The 23,833-nt window shown below is 38.5% G+C and overlaps 1 protein-coding gene across 2 annotated transcripts in view; it reads left to right on the forward strand.

Annotated features, from left to right (window-relative positions):
- Positions 1–23,833, forward strand: part of macrod2.S (MACRO domain containing 2 S homeolog) — a 1,492,323-nt gene that overhangs the window by 1,134,518 nt on the left and 333,972 nt on the right.

The following is a 23,833-nucleotide window of genomic DNA, read 5'->3' on the forward strand; positions in this document are numbered from 1 at the left end:
ACAGTTGCCAGAAAAATTATGCCATATAAATGCTGAAAATATAAATTTTTTTGGTTGCAGCCACTGAAGCACAGAGGCCAGAAAAATTATGCCATATAAATGCAGAAAATATGCATTTTTTTGGTCGCAGCCACTGAAGCACAGTTGCCAGAAAAATTATGCCATATAAATGCTGAAAATATAAATTTTTTTGGTTGCAGCCACTGAAGCACAGAGGCCAGAAAAATTATGCCATATAAATGCTGAAAATATAAATTTTTTTGGTTGCAGCCACTGAAGCACAGAGGCCAGAAAAATTATGCCATATAAATGCAGAAAATATGCATTTTTTTGGTCGCAGCCACTGAAGCACAGTTGCCAGAAAAATTATGCCATATAAATGCAGAAAATATGCATTTTTTTGGACACAGCCACTGAAGCACAGTTGCCAGAAAAAATATGCCATATAAATGCTGAAAATAGTCATTTTTTGCCATACGTTGACCTTGTAGACATTGTTTGCCCAGTTTTTTTGGTTGCAGCCACTGAAGCACAGAGGCCAGAAAAAATTAAACCAGTAGGGTTTGCACCCTAGTTTGTAACGGTGGCGGAGGGAGGAGGAGGACGCTAAAGGACAGCTGTGTGTGGAGTCATGAGGCTTGAAGAGAAGGACAGCTGCATAGAAGTCAGAACAAGTCTTCCGGCGTGCAGTAACCCTCCGAGATCCACCCCTCATTCATTTTAATAAAGGTCAGGTAATCGACACTTTTGTGACCTAGGCGAGTTCTCTTTTCAGTTACAATCCCTCCTGCTGCACTGACGGTCCTTTCTGAGAGCACACTTGAGGCTGGGCAAGACAAGAGGTTCATGGCAAATTGTGACAGCTCTGGCCACAGATCAAGCCTGCGCACCCAGTAGTCCAGGGGTTCATCGCTCCTCAGAGTGTCGATATCTGCAGTTAATGCCAGGTAGTCCGCTACCTGCCGGTCGAGGCGTTCTTTGAGGGTGGATCCAGAAGGGTTGTGGCGCTGCCTTGGACAGAAAAACATTTGCATGTCTGACGTTACAGACTGGCCAAAGGGCTTTGTCCTTGCAGGTGTGCTCGTGGCAGGATTACTGGCACCTCTGCCCCTGGAATGTTGATGAGTTCCTGAAGTGACATCACCCTTAAAAGCATTGTACAACATGTTTTGCAGGCTGGTTTGTAAATGCCGCATCTTTTCGGACTTGTGGTATGTTGGTAACATTTCTGACACTTTATGCTTGTACCGAGGGTCTAGTAGCGTTGCGACCCAGTACAGGTCCTTCTCCTTAAGCCTCTTGATACGGGGGTCCTTCAACAGGCATGACAGCATGAAAGACCCCATTCTCACAAGGTTGGATGCAGAGCTATCCATCTCCGCTTCCTCATTATCAAGGACTGCATCATCCACGGTCTCCTCCCCCCAGCCACGTACAAGACCAGGGGTCCCCAAAAGGTCACCACTAGCCCCCTGGGAAGCCTGCTCCTGTTGGTCCTCCTCCTCCTCCTCCACAAAGCCACCTTCCTCCTCTGACTCCACTTCTGGCACCTCTCCCTGCGTTGCAGCAGGTGCCTGGGTTCATTCTGGTGATTCCGACCAGAAATCGTGCGCTTCCAGCTCCTCGTCACGCTGGTCTACAGCCTCATCTGTCACTCGTCGCACGGCACGCTCCAGGAAGAAAGCGAAGGGTATTAGGTCGCTGATGGTGCCTTCGGTGCGACTGACCATATTTGTCACCTCTTCAAAAGGTCGCATGAGCCTGCAGGCATCGCGCATAAGCACCCAGTAACGGGGGAAAAAAATCCCCAGCTGTGCAGATCCAGTCCTACCACCCAGTTCAAAAAGGTACTCGTTGACGGCCCTTTGTTGTTGCAGCAGACGTTCCAACATAAGGAGCGTTGAATTCCAGCGAGTCTGGCTGTCAGAAATCAAACGCCTGACTGGCATGTTGTAGCGCTGCTGAATGTCAGCAAGGCGTGCCATGGCTGTGTAGGAACGTCTGAAATGGGCCGACACCTTTCTGGACTGGGTGAGAACGTCCTGGAATCCTGGGTACTTGGAGACAAAACGTTGGACTATTAAATTTAACACATGTGCCATGCAGGGCACATGTGTTAAATTGCCTAGTCTCAACGCTGCCAACAGATTGCTTCCATTGTCACACACCACTTTTCCGATCTGCAGTTGGTGTGGGGTCAGCCACCGATCGGCCTGTGACTGCAGAGATGACAGGAGTACAGATCTGGTATGGTTTTTGCTTTCCAGGCACGTCATCCCCAAGACAGCGTGACAACGGCGTACCTGGCACGTCGAATAGCCTAGGGGGAGCTGGGGGTGCACAGGTGTGGAGGAGGAGAAGGAGGACCCAGCAGCAGAGTAAGAAGAAGAAGAAGACGAGGTAGAGAGCGATGGAGGAGTAGAGGTGGTGGCAGAACCGCGTGCAATCCGTGGCGGTGACACCAACTCCACTGTTGTTGTTGAGCTACCCATTCCCTGCTTCCCAGCCATTACCAAGTTCACCCAGTGGGCAGTGTAGGTGACATACCTGCCCTGACCATGCTTGGAGGACCATGCGTCAGTAGTCATATGGACCTTTGGCCCAACACTAAGTGACAGAGATGCGGTAACTTGGCTCTGCACATGTTGGTACAGGTGTGGTATTCCCTTTTTAGAAAAAAAATTGCGGCTGGGTACCTTCCACTGCGGTGTCCCAATTGCTACAAATTTGCGGAAGGCCTCAGAGTCCACCAGCTGGTATGGTAAAAGCTGGCGGGCTAAGAGTGCAGACAAGCCAGCTGTCAGACGCCGGGCAAGGGGGTGACAGTCAGACATTGGCTTCTTACGCTCAAACATGGCCTTCACAGAAACTTGGCTGGTGGCAGATGACTGGGAATGGGAACAGGTGGTCAAGGTGGAAGGCGGAGTGGAGGGTGGTTCAGACGGGTCAAGGAGAGCAGAGGTAGAGCAGTAAGATGCTGGACCAGAAGGAGTGTGGCTTTTAGTTTGCCTGTTGCCTTTGAGGTGTTGCTCCCAAAGTGCTTTGTGCTTGCCGCTCATGTGCCTTCGCATAGAAGTTGTACCTATGTGGCTGTTGGGCTTACCAAGGCTCAGTTTCTGACTGCACTCATTGCAAATTACAATGCTTTTGTCAGAGGCACACACATTAAAAAAATCCCACACTGCTGACTTTTTGGAAGTGTGCGATCTGGCGGTAACAGTAGAAGTTGGCGGAGTTGGCGGTATTGGCGGCAATGGCGGGTGCGTTGGCCGGCTGAACACAGGTGCCGATACATGTTGTTGCCCTACTGATCCCTGCGGGCTGTCCTCCCTGCTTCTTCTAAGTCTTATTCTCCTACTGCCTCTCTGACTCTCCGTCTCTCCATCTGAACTACCCTCCTCTTGCTCTCTTCTACTAGGCACCCACAAAACATCAATCTCCTCATCATCATTCTCCTCAGATGCATCAATTTCTTCTGACACATCACAGAAGGAAGCAGCAGCGGGGACCTCCTCCTCATCACTCATTATGTCCATCTCTATCGTGTTCTCTGCCAGAATTAAATCTGGTGTAAGGTCCTCATCTCCTTCATCTTCTTCTGGCAATAATGGTTGCGCATTACTCAGTTCAAGAAACTCATGGGAAAATAACTCCTCTGACCCCAGTGAAGAAGGGGCACCGGTGGTGGAGGAAGTGTTACGTGGGGTGGCCATAGCAGTGGAGGATGAGGAGGATGTTGTGGTAAAGTTAGAAACGGTAGAGGATGGGGTGTGCTGTGTAAGCCAGTCAACTACCTCTTCAGCATTTTGGGAGTTCAGGGTCATTGGCTTTTTAAAACTGGGCAATTTGCTAGGGCCACAGGATTGCATAGCAGCACGGCCCCTAGCACGGCCTCTGCGTGGCGGCCTGCCTTTGCCTGGCATTATTTTTAAAAAAACAACAACAACAACAAAAACTCAGTTGGTTTTTCTGGAAACGATAATACACACAGCTAGATGGCGGGTTGAAGAAAACAGTGTGCAAATAATGCCTACAAGGTCAACGTATACACTACTACAGCGGTGGATACGGATTACGTAAAATATATTATGGCTGCTTGAAAAAAGTCACTCCGGTGTTTTTTCTGGAGACGGTAATATTATGGATATTTAGACAGAATGTGAACAAGGTCACACAGCTAGATGGCGGGTTGAAGAAAACAGTGTGCAAATAATGCCTACAAGGTCAACGTATACACTACTACAGCGGTGGATACGGATTACGTAAAATATATGAATGCTGCTTGAAAAAAAGTAACTCAAGTGGTTTTTCTAGAGACGATAATATTATGGATATTTAGACAGAATGTGAACAAGGTCACACAGCTAGATGGCGGGTTGAAGAAAACAGTGTGCAAATAATGCCTACAAGGTCAACGTATACACTACTACAGCGGTGGATACGGATTACGTAAAATATATGAATGCTGCTTGAAAAAAAGTAACTCAAGTGGTTTTTCTAGAGACGATAATATTATGGATATTTAGACAGAATGTGAACAAGGTCACACAGCTAGATGGCGGGTTGAAGAAAACAGTGTGCAAATAATGCCTACAAGGTCAACGTATACACTACTACAGCGGTGGATACGGATTACGTAAAATATATGAATGCTGCTTGAAAAAAAGTAACTCAAGTGGTTTTTCTAGAGACGGTAATATTATGGATATTTAGACAGAATGTGAACAATGTCACACAGCTAGATGGCGGGTTGAAGAAAACAGTGTGCAAATAATGCCTACAAGGTCAACGTATACACTACTACAGCGGTGGATACGGATTACGTAAAATATATTATGGCTGCTTGAAAAAAGTCACTCCGGTGTTTTTTCTGGAGACGGTAATATTATGGATATTTAGACAGAATGTGAACAAGGTCACACAGCTAGATGGCGGGTTGAAGAAAACAGTGTGCAAATAATGCCTACAAGGTCAACGTATACACTACTACAGCGGTGGATACGGATTACGTAAAATATATTATGGCTGCTTGAAAAAAGTCACTCCGGTGTTTTTTCTGGAGACGGTAATATTATGGATATTTAGACAGAATGTGAACAAGGTCACACAGCTAGATGGCGGGTTGAAGAAAACAGTGTGCAAATAATGCCTACAGGGCAAATAATGCCTAAAAGGTCAACTTATACACTACTACAGCGGTAGTAAAATAAAAAAAAGTAAAATAAAAAAAAAATGAATATTAAAAAAAAAAAATTAAAGTTGGTGCTGCTGAACTACTAGGAGCAGCAGATTAGCACACCAGTCCCACTCCCCAACACTGCTAGACTAATAGCACTGGGCTCTTATAGTAGTAGTAGTAGTAGTAGTAAAACAACAAAAAAATAAATAAAAGCAGTCCTTACAAGGACTACTGTTATTGCAGCAGTCAGCAGATGAGATCAGAAGCAGGACAGCTGCCCACTGCAGCTACATACAGAGCACTGCAGTAGAAGGTAGATTACTAGCCAGCAAAGCTACCTAAGCTTAAATGTCCCTCAAACCCCTGCAGACTTCTGTCCCTCCAATAACAGAGCAGTATCAAAACGATTACTAGCCAGCAAACTTTCAACTGTCCCTGAAATCACTAACAGGCAGCAGCTCTCTCCCTACACTATCTCTTCAGCACACACAGGCAGAGTGAAAAAAACGCTGCAGGGCTTCGGTTTTTATAGGGAAGGGGAGTGGTCCAGGGGAGAGCTTCCTGATTGGCTGCCATGTACCTGCTGGTCTGGGGTGAGAGGGCAAAAAAAGCGCCAACAATGGCGAACCCAAAATGGCGAACGTCGCGCGACGTTCGCGAACTTCCGGCGAGCGCGAACACCCGATGTTCGCGCGAACAAGTTCGCCGGCGAACAGTTCGCGACATCTCTACTGATTAGCAATTGATAGTGTACGGAAAAGATAAGAGAATGTAATAGAAGCAGGAAAACTGAATGAATGTTATTTTATGAAAATCTGTTTTTTTGGAACAGTAAATTCCACAGCACTACTAAAAAGTGTCTATAAAAGTACATTTAATTATAAAAAAAAAAGGAGCAATGTACTGATGGTATGCGCTGAAGTGACTTGTGCCAATTTTTCTAATTCAAACCATATGCACACGTACACACACATTGCTTTCCAGTACTCAGCTGTACAATATCCCATCATGACATGGTATTTATATTCAGCCAACAGCTTTCCAGCCAGCCGCTAAAGGAAAGTAAAAATGGCACTTGGATGAGATAGAAGACTCAACAATTCATCACTGACTTAACTAAGCAGCATACTTGATACTAGTTGATATAGATCCGGATGAGTGCACATAACACATGGAAATGTTTCATAAGCTCTAAATGCTTTTCATCAAGCCGTGTGCCAAATACAGCCTTAGTATATTGGGTTAAGTTGAAATCAAAGAAAAACACAATGACTTTGTTTTGATTTATGTGCATTTTTTGTTCTTTTTGCATTCTTATTATGTAAAGAAATTCTGGGGAAATTTTGCGTTAGGGTCTTAACCCATGGCAGCTATTCAGTGATTAGCTTTGTTTAGCCAAATGCAAGCGAAACATCACAAATTTGATTGGTTGTCCAGGTGACCATTTCTCAGCATTCTTTGGTGAACCCCATTACTCTTGCATATCAATGTGCTTCTTTAATCGCTTCAAGGGCCCTTAGGTATTGAAAAATGCTCAGAGTTATAATGCAGCAAAAAATTTTAGAACCACAGATCCTAAATCCATGCTTTTTAATCACCTTTTAAGGGATACTGTAGTGAGAATTTTTTTTTTCATAGTGCATCAGTTAATAGTGCTGCTTCAGCAGAATTCTGCACTGAAATCCATTTTTAAAAAGAACAAGCAGATTTTTTTATGTTTAATTTGGTCATTTGAAATTTGGTATGTGGCTAGACATTATCTCCATTTCCAGGTGCCCCCAACCGTGTGACTTTATAAACGTAAAGGGATACTGTCATGGGATACTGTTATTTTTCTCAAAAGAGCAAACAGATCAGCTGCCCCAAGTCATGTGACTTGTGCTCTGATGAACTTCAATCACTCTTTACTGCTGTACTGCAAGTTGGAGTGATATCACCCCCTCCCTTCCCCCCCCCCCCAGCAGCCTAACAAAAGAACAATGGGAAGGTAACCAGATAGCAGCTCCCTAACACAAGATAACAGCTGCCTGGTAGATCTAAGAACAACACTCAATAGTAAAAACCCATGTCCCACTGAGACACATTCAGTTACATTGAGAAGCAAAAACAGCCTGCCAGAAAGCATTTCTCTCCTAAAGTGCAGGCACAAGTCACATGACCAGGGGTAGCTGGGAAATTGACAAAATGTCTAGCCCCATGTCAGATTTCAAAATTGAATATAAAAAAATCTGTTTGCTCTTTTGAGAAATGGATTTCAGTGCAGAATTCTGCTGGAGTAGCACTATTAACTTATGCGTTTTGAAAAAAACATGTTTTCCTGATGACAGGATCCCTTTAAGTTATTTTTTACTGCTGCACTGCAAGTTGGAATGATTTAATCCCCATCCCTTCCCACCCCCTCCCCAGCAGCCCATCAGCATCCTATCAAAAGAACAATGGGCAGCTAACCAGATAGCAGCCAGCTGACACCTGAAGTATTCGTTTGCATTGCTAAAAGTGCTAAAAGTACCCCAGCTTTTTCTTGCTTGGTGCTGTTATCATGTCTACCATCAGGCTAGGAAGCAAAAAATTACATATCACCACCAACTGTAGAGTGTTTCTGGTATAAAAGATCAATCACAGACTAGATTAAAACCCTCACTAATGTTTTATGGATTTTTGGGTCTATAACTTTCAATGACTGGAGAAAATGTGGCTCATTCTATCCATTCCCTTAATTATATGTTGGAGGACAAAGGTAATTGCACCATTTTTGTAAACTTTGACCAGTTGCTTATACAGGAAAGAAACAATATACAGTATAATGAAGTGGAATGCAATAATATACTGTAAATATATATATATATATATATATATATATATATATATATATATATATATATATATATATATATATATATATATAGTAAACTGTGAATGAGTCGGCACTCTCGTCATTAAGTACAGAAATGCCTGGGTGCAGTGTCCAAAATTTTTAGAATATCTATCTACAAAGAAGGTCCGCACTCTCAGGTCTTAAAAAATAAAAATGTTTATTGACTAAAGGACTAACGTTTCGGCCTCTCCGAGGCCTTTCTCAAAACTTTTTGTCAGCAAGGATCCGCACACCAAAGTTTTCATTTAATCAAAGTGTTTTATTTCGTACATAGCTCCGACGTTTCGGCCCACATTGAGAAAGGCCCTAATGTGGGCCGAAACGTCGGAGCTATGTAAATGTAATGTTACATCTTCAAAATAATGGAATATTTAAAAAAATTCTGATTTAGTTTGCTTTTCTTCCCTGAAATACAATAGAGTTACCAGCTAGTAATAATAAAGTATCCTCATAATATAAGAATGAACTTCTAAATAACATAGTTCAGTATTCAATGGATTGTTCACCTTCAAATGAATTTTTAGGGGCATATTTATTATGCTGTGTAAAATGAAATTTTCCCAAAAAATGGCGTGTTCATATTGTCTTTATTTCATGTGATGCTAAATAAATATATATATTTATATATATATATATATATATATATATATATATATATATATATATATATATATATATATATATATATATATATATATATATATATATATATATATATATATATATATATATATATATATATATATATATATATATATATATATATATAAGCTCTTGTTTTTCTTATGTCAAGGAAGCACAATATTTAAAAATTGTGCAATAAAGTAATACTTAGACAAGTCTTTCTGTTTTTAGAAATATATGGTGTTTGGACTGACCTGTTATGATGAGTTTGCAAGTGGGATGATTACTGTCATGACCTAAGTCAATGACACATTACAGTTGAGTTGATTAAAATAACTGAAGTTTGTAACCAGAGCCCATTCTCTGACTAAGCGCCTCCTTCCTTCTGCTCCTACTGTGCTGTGGTCAATGGTGTAATTGGTTTTCTTGACCTTTATAAAAGAGTGAATAACTAGGATCTAATAAACAGAGGCTTAAAAAAAATAGAAAGAAAGGAATAAGATTTGTCAAGGAGAATTAAAAAAGCCTGTAAATATTTTTTTTAGCAGAGCTACCAAGAAACGTCATCCCTGTAATATTTAGCTGTTTTGCTTGCGGGGCTAAAAATGGTTAGTGGAACTATGCAGGATATTGATTTGGATAATATTTTAAATTCCTTAATTTTCATCCATCTTTCTATTCAATCTCCTGCAGCTATCTTTGTGCATTCAAGGCTATATAACGAATGAGTAGGAACAGACCATAATAACGAACAATGTGATATCAAATTAGCTCGACTGGGAATATTATAAATTATATCAATAAGTCTTATGAAAATAAAACTGATAAGGCCTTTCTTTAGTAGAAAAAAAAACACATTCGTAAATTGTATATCAATCTTTTGATTTTCATTCTCTACCAATATTGTTTTGCAACAAAGGAGAGAAAAAGCCATAAAAAGATTTCGAGCACTCAGAACATACAGTAAAATAAATCCACGGCATCGTTATAGTGCAGAAGGTATTTACAGAAAGGTTGTCCAAATAGTGTTTGTCCATTTGTTATTGAGCTACTATTCCTGATGCCTATGTTGGTCCATTCGAGGATAAGTAAACCTTTAAAATAAGTGAATTTAAAATGGATAAGCGTGCTATTCTAAGAACGTTTGCAATGTATGTTATTTATTTTCTTGTAATTCCAAGTTATTAAGGGATACATGTACTGCCTGAGGCCTATTTATCAAAGGTTGAATTTAGAATTAATGTGATTTTTTTTTTAATTCAAATATACTCACAATTGGTGAGGTTATTCATAGTAACATAGTTAAATTGGGTTGAAAAAAGACAAAGTCCATCAAGTTCAACCCCTCCAAATGAAAACCCAGCATCCATACACACACCCCTCCCTACTTTTAATTAAATTCTATATACCCATACCTATACTAACTATAGAGCTTAGTATCACAACAGCCTTTGATATTATGTCTGTCCAAAAAATCATCCAAGCCATTCTTAAAGTCTAATATTTGATCGAAGGGTTCTGACCTGAAAATTTGAATCGTATTTGTTTCATGTGAATCAAGTTTTTTTCCCGAACTCAGGAACTTTATTAACATCTCCAAATGGCTCAACGGACCTCTGCCATTGACTTGTAAATTAACTCAGCAGGTTTTAGGTGTTGAATATATTCGAATTAGGACTGTTTCCATGATCGAGTTGTGATAAATCTCACATTCAAGTTTACATTCAAATAGGGGGATTAAAATTTGAATGTGTGAATTTTTACACTTTTTACTATTCGACCCTTGATAAATCTGACCCTCAATATAAATAAATTTTGTTACAACAGTGCCACTTGCTGGTCAGTTTCTGACCATTCTGACCACCAAGTAGTCAATGAAGTTGTTAAGGAAGTTGTCAGTAGAAAGAAAGAGGCTGCTCTGAGCATAAGAACATCAGAGCAGCCTCTTTCTTTTTGTTGACAACTTCCATGACTACTTGGTGGTCAGAATAGTCGGATACTGACCAACAGGTGGCGCTGATGTAACAAAATTCATTCATATTAACAGTACATGTATCCCTTAGCATCTTGGAGATTAAAAAAACAAATGAATGTAAATTGCAAATGTTCTTAGAATAGCACTCTCATCAATTTTACATTCACTTATTTTAAAGGTTTACTTATCCTTTAAACTACAACGGACTCTTCATATTAGTAATTAAAGACTAGTTTGTTCTATTTCTGTAACGTTATAGATATATAATTAATGAATGCAATACAAATAAAACACGCTATTTTAAAAGTTGAAAAAGTCTGACTCCTGGCGCTTTATAGAATCAAGTAATATAGCGTTAGAATCTCTCTCTAAACTTCAAGAGTTGGAGTCCATCCAACATCTTCTAGTATTGAAGTTGATCTACTGACAACTTTATATGTTTACCAAGGGCTGGAGTCCCAGTTTACTTATAAATGGAACAGAAGAGCGGGAGTGTGGAGTCGACAGTCTTAAAGCTGATGTTTAGCTATAGCACAAATCATCTCTTTTCAGCTAAAGGTTGTAGGGACACTTTTGTACAAGGATATAAGAAATAAAGATTAAGTACTGTTCTATAGTACCTTTTAATGATTCACATTGCCATTGCACTGGCTTATTTCCAGAAGACAAATCTAAAGGGGTTATTTATCAAGGTCCGAATTTATCTCAGTATTTCTAATATCCAACTTCGAGCAAATCTGAATTCCCGAATGGACCTTATTTATGAAGAAAAAAAGCCTGAAAAAATAGGGTCGTGCAAAACTCCGAAAACTTCAGAGCTTTCCCAGAAAACTCCGAATTGTTCAGAGTTTTCCGCAAAAAATATGATTTTTTTCTGAGTTTTCAGACTTTTTCAAAATCCCCGAAATTATCATCACAGACACTGGGACCTTCCCCGTTGACTTACACAAGCAATTTGAGAGATTTTAGATGCTTGAGTTGTGGATTCAGAGTTTTTAGACCATTGGACTTTAATAAGACTTTAATAAATCTCGAATAATTCGTAGTTTTTTGTTTTTTTGCTCTGAAAACTACAAATTATTTGAGGTTCGGATATTCGAACCTTGATAAATAACCCCCTAATTGGCCATGGATTAAGAGTATGTTTTAAGTTACTTGAGGAAAATAAATTGTTATTCCTTCAGGGGATTAATCTGTATACTTGGGGGTTAGGGTTAGGTTTGGGGTGGAAGTGTATGCTATATAGGGAATAATGTGTAATATATAAGGTTACTAGAAATCACAGAGGAGTTTCATGAGCATATAAAGGCAAAAGAGGCCTATGGTCAAGTGTTCAAGGTTATGGAATTCCAAGATAACAAAGGGCAGATTTTTTAAGGTTCGAGTGGTAAATTTATATTAAAATTTCTCATCTTTTTGGTCAAAACTCCCAAATTCGAAGTTTTAAATCACCAACTCAAATTTGAAAGTGAGATTTATCCCATCTCGACCCTGGAAACAGTTCTAATTTGAATATTCGCCTCTTAAAACCTGCCAAGTTCCTTTTACAAGTCAATGGCGGAGGCCTGTTGAACCATTTGAAGATGTTTATTACCTTCCTGACATTCAAGGAGGAAAACTTTTTCAGGGTTGTTCCTATTTGATGGAATAATAGATTTTTTTTTTTTCATAATTACCCTCCCATTCGAGTTGTGAGTGCATTCGAATTTATTAAAGTTAAAAAAAATTCACATAACTTCGAAATTCGGCCTTTGATAAATCTGCCCCCTAATATTCTCATATTTTACAACATGGGGTACACTATTTTTCTTTCATTTATTTATAGTGACAGCAAGTTACATTGGTACTAACAATAAAGGGACAAAGATTACAGAATACAAGTAGGATCAGAGATCACTATTTTTTTTATTATAAACTAGTTCCACTGAGTCATGTTACACATTACATCACTAATCGCCAGTCCACAAAAATGCAGTACACTGAAAAAGTAAATCAACTTTTTAGCCGTGTGATTTTTATTGGCTCAAAATCAAGTAGACAAAAAACAAACAGCTAAAAAGTTGATTCACTTTTTAATTGTTCTGCAGTTATCTGGACTTTGTATATGATTTTCCTGACCCGTGGCAGGTTGGGTAACACACTGCTTAGCACTGATCCCAAGCAGTGTTGGACTGGCCCTGGGCCAGACCTTTCTCCAGATCTCCACAAAAAAGTTATTTTCCCGCAGCGCCTTCTGCGTATATATTAGGCACCGAACACACAGGCACCCAGGCGCCTTCACACACTCGGCGTGTCAAAGTAGGGGGGTCAGAGGGGGTCCCTAGACAGTAGTCCCGGTTGACCCCGGGCCTCCCAGTCCGACCCTGATCCCAAGGGACAATATGAGCACTTCACTATCATGTGGCTGATGATATCACACACTATGCATAAATAAAAGGAATGACATCAATAAGCACAATTTATAAGGATTTAATATACAGGGTAATCATATACAGGTTTGGGACCTGTTATCCAGAATGCTCTGGACCTGGGGTTTTCTGGATACGGGATGTTTCCATTATGGGAATCTTCATGCCTTAAACTACTACTACTAGAATATCATTTAAACATTAAAGAACCCAATAGGAATGTTTTACATCGCTTGGAATCTTGTACATGGTACTGTTTTGTTAATACAGAGAAAAATAATTTTTTTTAAAAAGTTGAACTATTTGATTAAAATGGAGTCTAATGGAGTGGCCTTCCTATAATTCTGAGCTTTCTGAATTACTGGTTTCCGGATAATGGAGCCTATATCTGTATTATGTTTCAAATATAACAGTGATTAAAATAGGCAAATAACCTACTCTTATAGGTTGATCTATAACATAAGTAAAATAATACACACTCCCAGGATCCCCTAACAGACAACTGTTGTAGATGCTTGCTAAGAGTTACAGCTTGAGAACAGCTGAAAATCATTTAAAATACCTGGATGTTCTGGCAGACACCATGAGATAAAAATATACATTTCATTGTGCTGTTACATTTAACATAGAGGAAACGATTGCCTTTTCCTACTTCTGCTACTAATTGCAACTGGCATATATCCAACCTGCCCTTCAGGCATTACCTTCATCTCTACAAAATTTCCTATCACAATGAAAGGCTTTCAATGGATGCCATGAGTTTAACAGTGAAAGGGATTTTGGCTTAACACTATGGGGTTTATCAAAGTCCGAATTTATCTCAATATTTTCTGAAAATTTTGTTTGCGGGAAAAAAAAATAGTGAAAAATTAGATTTTCAAGATTGTTTTCAGATTTTTCACCCGATTTTCACAATTTTGTCTGATTTTTCACCCGGAAACTCAAATTTTTTTTTTTTTTTTGCCCGAACACTTTGGGGTATTGCACATCAAAACATCATTGAGACTTCTCCCATTGACTTATATGCAACCTCGACAGGTTTGAGATGCCAGATTTTCTGATTCTGAATTTTCCATCTTTGGGGTTTAATGAATTACGAAAAATTTGTGATTTTTTTTTAAAATTCCGATTTTATATTAAAAAAAAAAAAATCAAAATTTTTTTCATGATTTTTGTATTCAGAGTTTAGTAAATAGCCCCCTATATCTACTCTTATTAACATACACTCAAGGGGTTTCACAGTTCCGCCTTGTACGTGGCACCTTGTATGGGGAGGTTGTTTACAGAATTATTGATGTTTTCCATAGGTTGCCATATAAAACTCTCAAATGACAGTGGCAATGTATCATGAAGTATAAATGAGCATTCTCCAAAATGTATTCCAACAAAGATATTTGTAATGATCAAGTCCTATATTGTATGTACTACACACAGAAGTAAGAACATGTACTATTTAAAATGAAAAGCTACTGTAGTTAGCAGGAATATTCACTTGCAAGCAGTCTCTGTTGCTTGAGATTATTTTTCATCAGTGGCAGTCGCCAGCTTTTTTTTTTTTGCTGCTAAGCATAATCACTTAATTAGAATACAATATGCGTGCTTAAGCATTGCTAAACACTGGTATTTAAAGCTAACAGGGAGAAAATAAAGAACGACCCTGTTCAGCATAGTTTGTCAGTAAAACCATCATAAAAAGCCTAAAAAAATGTGTTAATATATTGTTTATACATATACTGTTATTTTATATTTACACTTTGCAGGTTGACTATATGTTGTGCTGTTAGGGGTGGGGCTTAATGTAAAGCGCTCTTTAACTTGCTGGTGCTAGATTAATCAACCATAATTAGATTTCACTAGTTACTTTCTTGGAGTATGTGGAAGGGGGTGATGGAAGGGTTTGTGAGAATTATGATATTGTTGAATATAGAGTTTATATTTATTTGTGAAAACATTTTCAAGCTTTCATTCCATCTCCAGACTCAATAAGCATTGCTTTTGCGGGTAGCTCGTAGGGCAGGCTCCTAGGGTGGCAGGGGGCCTATGGTGGGGTGCAGGCCCCTGATGTGTCAGCTCCAGTGGACCTGGACCCCCCTGTCCGAGCCTGGGATAAACTGATGCCCTGTGGGTATGTTGAACTGAATCCCTTAGAAAATTATAAAATGTACACAGTAAAAACTTAAATGTATAGATGATATAAATGTAATGACACTTGAATGACACAGAACGTTTATTAAAATGGGATTCTGTTTTGGTTTTTTGTGACTTTTCCACCCAGAATACATTGGAGTCTATGGCCGCTTTTTCCACTCTGTCTTTTTTCCACACAAAATACATTAGGGCTATGGGTGTTTTGTTACTACTAAAATTTCTGGTGATTTTGCGAAAATTATTCACAGATGAGGAAATGTGGAATTTTACTTCATATCCATACATGCTGAAAAAAGGTGCTCATTATAAGCTGCAACTCAAGAATATCATGGAAAAGAAAACACAAATTATTTTTTTTTTCAGTTTGAATTTTTTATACAAAAATTTTGGAGATGTATCAAAAAAAAAAAGGTCTATGGGAGGTATATTTTTAACATTCAAGCAATTTTATAATTTTTTTTTAACTAGTTAAATATTTACTGCCTTATTACAAATTAATGGAACACTGCAAAAACAAAACTGAAGTTCATGTGCTGGGTAACATCAGTTTACAGTCCCTACAGAGCAGGGGTCAGAACCTCGATATCTACAAGAATAAATATAGGAGCACAGGAATGAGTTAGGGACTCCGGAATGAGGCAAAGATCAAGCACCACTGGTAGCAAGAGGCAGATTTCTATAGTATTTTGATGGCTACATTACTGGCATCTGGTCAATGAGGTTGGAGGTCGAGACATTGAAATTAAAATAAAAATGATAGTTTGTTGAGTAGGTCAAGTGTGTCATAATCCAATGACCAGAAACCCATAGAAATGAACCAGAATACAGGTATGGGATCTGTTATCTAGAATGCTTGGGACCTGGGGTTTTCTGGACAAAAGAGATTTCTGTAATTTGGATCTTCATACCATAAGTCTACTAAAATAAGATTTAAACATGAATTAAACCCAGTAGGATTGTTTGCATTGAATCTACATATCTTGTCTACTAGAAAATCACTTAAACATTAAATAAACCCAATAGGCTGGTTTTGCTTCCAATAAGGATTAATTATATCTTAGTTGGGATCAAGTACGAGCTACTGTTTTATTATTACAGAGAAAAAGAAAATAGTTTTTAAAAATTTGGATAAAAGAGTCTATGAGGTAAAAAGCCATCCGTAAAGGGTTTCCAGATAATGGATCCCATACCTGTAACAGTATTCTCAGTGCAGAAAATCCATAAAAGCTAACTTTTTGTTTTTTATGGGTGATTAACCTAGGACAAACCAAGATGGGAGCTAATCTAGCCTACCATTCACATACTATGACTCATTTAACTGATTTTTTTCTCATTTCTTTTGCTAAATTTCTGTCCTGTATATAACACGTTGCTGTAAAATAAAGCAATATTTCCATGCCGATTTGTACATTTCTACCTATTCATTGAAGTTGTTATATCCTTTTCTTTAAAGGTTAGTTTTCTTCATTTATGAATTTGTTCCCCTCCTCCATATGACATTTTCAAATCTGTCCATATTATCCTAAAGTCTCTTGTGTTCCTAAAACCCACTTAAAGAAAATAACAACAGATGTTTCTTGGATTATTATTAAAATAACAACCACCACCTTCAAAATAATCTACATTTTAATGTATTCAACATTTCTGCATTATTAACTGTTCTATAACACATCTCAGAATCTGCATTTACACATATTAATAGAAATCCTATAACCCCTTTATAAAAAAAACGGTACAACCACTGCCAAGCTAAGTTGGAGATTTTTTGAAGTTCCGTTTAGTTTCCCTTTTTTGGCAAATGTAGCCACTTGGCAGTTGCGTTGCTACTTATTTTCAGTTTAAAATCAATCTATGAGCCACACAACAGCCAGATAGATTACTCAACGGCTGGTAACCTTCCCGCTTAGGTCCACTAAACTGGCTGCTTGCCTACAGCCGGACAGCGGAAACATCTTGTTGATACACAGTCTGACATTCAAACAGATAACTATCTGTGCTATTCTGCATTCTGTGAGAAAGAGTAACTATTGCAAAGCTCTGAATTGCAGCTGTATTTGTAAAAACATTTTTACTTTTTGTAGTTGTAAAAGCTTCTATTTAGGTGATTGATCTTTCCAAGTAGAAATTATGCCACAGTGGTGTTATCTGTTATGGCTCTCCCATTGTGTGTGTTGTGTGTGTGTGTGTGTGTGTATAACCCCCCGTTACCGTGAACGCACGGGGAAGGAGATCACATGGTGACAAGCAGGGAGGAGCCACAAAAGGAATAAGAGAGCAGGGTAGACAAAGGACTCTTCAAAAATAACCTGTCCAGCATCTCCCCTAGGCAGGTGCCTCTTCTGTCTACCCATCGTTCTGGTCCTGGAGAACACCATCATAAAATGAAGTATACACTGGTAGAATACAGTTTATGCTGCATCAGAACAGAAGTCTAAGGATGGATTGTTAACTGGTTACTTATCTGCCAAAGACTATACCTAAATGTTGTCCCAGCTCAATATCCAGCCATGGCCAAACTCATTGTAGGCGGGGGTGAGCAGACTATCTCTTCAATAACCTGTGTATCAATATTGGGACTAAATAAATACATGGATAACAATCAAGGCAGTGATAATGCATTCACAAGTTAGGTGTCATTCTTGTGGGTCCAAAGTCACAACAGATGTGCTTACTGGCCTTGTCATGTCATTAGACATTGTTTTTTTATACAGCTAATTGCATTTGAGAAACCAATCTAAAACTATGCACTCAGCAGTAGACCAGCCATAGGTTTTGTTGTGGTGACTGTGACCTTGAGTAACGTAGGAATTTTGCGCACAAAAAGGAAATATGAATATTAGTTGCTTAATCACTGGTCAAGTCTAGAGTTTTCCTCTTTTTTTCACAAAATTGCTACTGCTTTAAGGCTTTTTTGAGCAAGCCGGCCATCAGCGTTCAGAACCACTTCTGTGCTTTTACAAGTAATCCATTATGAGTCTCGCCTGGTGCCAGTAAGTCAGTCCAGGGACATTTGAAAAGTTGTCAGATGTGTTAATACATTTGGATGTAGCCTTGCATAAAATGCTATGATTTATTTACAAAGTTTAGAAATTACAATTCTGTGGACTGTAAAGTGTTGTAAATTAATGGGAGATTTATAGAGGGGAAAAAAGGAAAGGTTTATCCGCCTTGGTTTTTTTTTTCTTTTTTGCAAGGTGCTTATGACATCTGCAGCTGGGGAATAGTTGAAATATATGCAGTGGAACATTAACAATTATTACATTAGAGAGTCTGATCAGTGCTTATTACTTGCAGAAATCAAAAGCTTCTCCAAAGTTTGTGTGCATAATTAAATTGCACCTGCATCTAGCTTCCTTTCTGAATCACAGCTTCATCTGCTATTATTATCATCGCTTACGTGAATCCATATATTAGCAAATAAAACATATTGCCAAATGTTTTCTAAATTTCTACCCTTATTTTCCAGGTCAAAGAATAATTGTCCACACCAAGCAGGTTCATTTGTTGCTAGGTCTAACAGATGTAACTCACTATATAGTATATTACAGGTACGGGACCCATTATACAGAATGCTCGGGACCTGGGGTTTTCTGGATAAGGGATCTTTCTGTAATTTAGATCTCCATATCTTAAGACTACCAAAAAATAATAAAAGCATTAATTATACCCAATAGGATTGTTTTGCCTCCAATAAGAATTCATTATATCCAGTACAACGTATTGTTTTGTCGTTACAGTTAAAATGAAATTATTTTAAATTCATTTATTTAAATTGTATTTATTTGATTAAAATAGAGTCTATGGGAGATGGCCTTCCCATAATTTTCTTTCTGGATAACGGGTTTCTGCATAAAGGATCCCTATTGTATCGAGTGTCAGCAAGGCAAATGTGGGGCAAAATGAGGCACTATTACAGTGTTTTGTTGGACCATGTAATATGATGTGACGCAGAAAAATAAACACCATTGTTATTATTTACCCCTTTGCTAATAGAATCAGAGCCCTCCTCAGCGTACACCTACTCTATCTAAGGAGCTGTCCAGGCATGAGTTTGGAAATAATTTCCAACATGGTAGTTTTTTTTCTGCAATTTAAGCAAACAATCCAGTTTAAAAAAACAAAAGATTTTCTATTTCTCTGTAATAATAATACAGTACCTTGTACTTGATCCCAGCTAAAGTATATGCAATCCTTGTTGAAGGCAAAATAGTCTTGTTTAGTTGATTTAATGTTGATAAACCCCTTATCTAGAAAACCCCAGGCCCTGAGAATTCTGGATAACAGGTCCCATAACTGTAGTAAGGAATTTCATGTAATTGTTATGTTGCACTGATGGGGCATGATGTCACTGAGGATGTGTTCAGTCAAAAGAGAAATACTAGAGATCCTCTGCACTCAACCCATTATCAATATATTAAGGACATTGAGACATTTTGTGACTTAAGCTACTAAAACATGCCTTACTCTTTAAACAAAACAGGGATTGTTTTTCCATATATTGCAATATATTTAAGCTGGCCAACTACATCAAAATCATCCCTGTTCTGACCAGTCCAAATTTTACAGCTCAGTAGTGTAGAGAAGCCTACCCCTTAGATGTAGCAGGAAAGCCCTACTAACTCCAGTGTTCACCGACGCCCTTTTGGGGCCCCAGGCTTTCTGCCCACGGCCAAGGTGGTCGGAAGCGCGGTACAAAAGGATCAGGCAAGGTCAAAGTTGTTTCCAGGCAAGAGTCAGTGGCAGACAGCAAAAATCAAAAGTCGAAAACCAGGCAGGAGCCAAAAACCAATAAATAATGCAGGAAATAGCTTGAGTGGAGTCAGGAGTACTGAAAACCAGCTTGGGCAATGAATCCAACCAAAAGGCGATCTTTATTTTGAATTTTAGCACCAATTGTGACGTCAGCACGTTTGGTGATGTCACAACGCACCATGCATCAAACTAGGCGCAATGTGAGCGCTATTGCGCATGTCCATTCAAACGTGCTGACGCGCCTTGTTCCGGACTCGCATCCAAAGGATTAAGAATTCTACTGCTCCATTTTACATTTTACACTGTTTTTCCTATAACTTTCAAGGTCAAAACCAAATGGGGAGCATGGGAGCTACTACATTGAGCTAGCCACTGCACCTCTATAAACTATAGCTATGATCACCTCTAAATTTTAAACCATTAGGTAAGGAGGGGGGATGAGGCTGTAACCACAAAATTCAAACAAAGACAAGAGGTCCTCTGCACTCAACCCATTATCAATATATTTAGGAAAAAAGTCAGTCAAACGAGATCAGAATTGGCTTTTATAGGGATATGATAAGTAGGGACAAACTTTAAGGTTTTCCCATTGGTCATGCCATAGTAATGAGCATGACCACAGGCAATGGATTGATACAATGTTTTGTATGTTGTGTACTTTACATGGAAAATGATGTGCACAACTGAGTTGGAAAATTCTAGGCAGCTGAATAGTGAATGCTGATTAGCTGCACGGCTGTTGAGCTGGCGCAGTTTCACAAATAATATATCTATAAGAAGTCCAAGATTTTTTTTTGTATTTGCAAGTGTATTAAAACACGTTTGATTAAGTATATTTTCAAGGTAGTGGAAAGTAATTTTTTTGAGTTAAAGCTGGCTTGTTCTACCAAAGCAGTTATTTTCAATTATTTCTTAGCTTCAGCCTCTTATTATCAGTACATAAAAGGGTGAATTTGTGTTATGATTTGCACAGTCACAAAGTAGAGAGCGAAAAAAAAAAGGTCTGCCATTGGCTTCTCTCTGCAGGTTCTATTTCCTGATGTTTCTCGGTGTAGAGTCACCTTTTCTAAAGCAGCTTTTTGAATGCAGAATTATAAAAGTATAAGTATTTCAAAGATCGCAATTAGATTCCAGTAATTAGATCCCAGTAGGTAGTTTTTCCCCCAACTAACACTTGAATGTAGGATGTCGTTTCTATAAGAAGGCAATTTGGACTGGAATATTTAATGAACATTCTATAGCAAAAAACTGAAACCTTTTAATTCTTGCACCTGTGCACCCTGTGTAATGAAATGCAAATTAAATCTGAAGTATCTGACCTCTGTTTTTGCTTGCAGCCTACAAGCATTATTATTCAATATTCACTCTCTAGTGTACACTTTGATTAGCTGATATGTCTCAGATGAGAGTACTTAATACCTGAAAACAGCTCGGGTGGGAAACACTAGTTACATCTTCTAAAATTATTATATTCCTACCTTCAAATCTAACTAAAATGTACACTATTCCCAAAATAATTATTTGGAGGTGTTATATGATAGGTTCTTTTAATAAGAATAAATGAGACAATGTCTATTTACATCAGTGGCTCATTCTACATCACATCCCTGTAGAAATCCAGACTAACAAGCTTAATTTGACAGAACCCTGCCTTGACTCAAATCCACATGATCCTTGCTAAATGCTTCACACGGCGATCTCACACGCAGCATTAGACTCACGGATTATTTAGACAAAACCAATTAATGTCGTTTTTCTCTCAATAAATTTTAGTTTTTGTAGATATATTGCAAAAAAAAATAGGAAGTCTTAAGTTTCTGCTGTGTTGCAAATGCAGAATTTTTTAATACAAATTTTGCTGTTAAAGAATCTCCTATTTTTTCAGGCAGGTTGTCGTTTTCCTACCCAGCCTAGATCTGGATTAGAAATACCTGTAAACACATGTTGCATATTGATGTTCGTAGAAGGGCCAATACAGTGGCCAAGTGGTTAGCACTTTTGACCGACTAATTTCCAGGTTCAATTAATATATAAGTTGTTTTAGATTTTTCCATTGCTTTTATTTTATGTAGTTCATTTTGATTTGGCTTAGAATAACCAAAGGATGCTATTTTTGAGCTTTGGAAGTGATAAAATGCTTTGTATGTTGTGTACTTAATATGGAAAATACTGTACATTAGTATATTAAAGGAACAGTAACACCAAAATATGAAAGTGTTTTAAAGTAATTAACATAGAATATACTGTTAGCATACACTGGAAAAAAGCTGTGTGTTTGTACAGGTTACATAACAAATAACAGATAAAACACCATTATATTGGGCAGGGCTTATCTGTTACATGCTATATAACCTGTGCACAGGTTTTTAAGCTTGAATGGCTGCCCCCATGGCTACACAGCAGCTTCTTTATATAAACTATAGTAGTCTTTCTGAAGCAAACACAGCATTTTTACAATTGAAGAGCAACAGTACATTATATTTCAATTACTTTGATACACTTTCAGTTTTTGGTGCTACTGTCCCTTTAAAAACAGAGGAGTCGAAGGTATAATAAAATTAGGAGTCGGAGGTGAAGGATTTATGTACCGACTTCACAGCCCTGGGATCTTGGACAACATTGGTTCACTGATGTAGTCCTCTCTCCAACAGTCTACATTCCCTGCATTGTGATCTGATCAGCCCAATACTGCCGATTGAAGGTCGGCATATCAGGACTAGAGCCGCTCATTTGGCAACCTTCCAAATGAGCGGATCTGCCCATGCTTGGTCACCTTTAAATATTTCTAAAAGTACAATCTAGGTTGCTGTGCTAGAAATTCTTGGCTCAATAATTGAGTGGTTATGATCAAATGGTGGACCTCAATAGGGGTTTTGAACTATTAGAAGTCTGACAACAACTGTAATTGCACAACAACAACTGGTGTCAGTAATAAACAATCCTGAAGAGATAAAACTTTAATGAGTGTTCTCGTGGTAGGACGATATTTTTATGATTTATGAATTAACAGTGGCTTAAATACCTGTGGGGCTAGGGGTGTAACTGCACCCATGATTGTACCTCCCCATGGGGCCCTTAGAAGATACCACCATTCAATCTAAAGCACTTTTAAGGGACGAATGGTGATATTATGAATTATAAAAAATATGCCGGAGAAGACTAAAAAAACAGCTATTGAATGTATATCTATCATATCTTTCTAGGTGAAATGAAGAGCAGCCCCTCCAACTATTCCAATTAACTATTCATAGTTTTGATATAGAAGCCTCTACAAATCACCAGAATTAGGATTAATTATTTCCCTAGGGCTGCTCTGATGAGAGCTGTCTTTCACTGGAACAGTTTAGACCTTTGATCAAGGCATTTGTAGTGCTATTATTTTTATCTGACTGACGGTTTATGCGTAATAAATACTGAATCTTAAACAATGGAATAATCATATCACAGGCCCCGACCTTTGGTTCTTTTAGATTCATTTTATCTATGAATATGGTTATGTAATTTAATTGTAGAAGGTATACCTGGGACCAGCATGGAGTATAAAGGACTTGAGTGAAAACTTAAAGGAAAGGGGTTCAGGATCACTGGGGTTTAGAAAGGTCTGGAATAGGCTGAGGCTAAAGGTGGCCATAGACGTAACAATTACTACCTGTCTTGGAAAAGATCTTTCCAAGAAAGATCTTCCATTTCAATACACGTATAGAGCTGAATCGTCTACCTGTATCTGACCATTCAGTGGCCGATGTGTGGGTCCCTTCAAAGGCAACCAAACAAAATTTTCCATCCAGCCCGATCAATGAGCCGACCAATATCCAAGTCTTCTGCCGATATCGGCCGGCTCTTTTCACACCATAAACGCACCGAATATGGTA

Source organism: Xenopus laevis, chromosome 5L (assembly GCF_017654675.1).
Source record: "Xenopus laevis strain J_2021 chromosome 5L, Xenopus_laevis_v10.1, whole genome shotgun sequence".
In the NCBI taxonomy this organism is placed as follows: Eukaryota; Metazoa; Chordata; class Amphibia; order Anura; family Pipidae; genus Xenopus; species Xenopus laevis.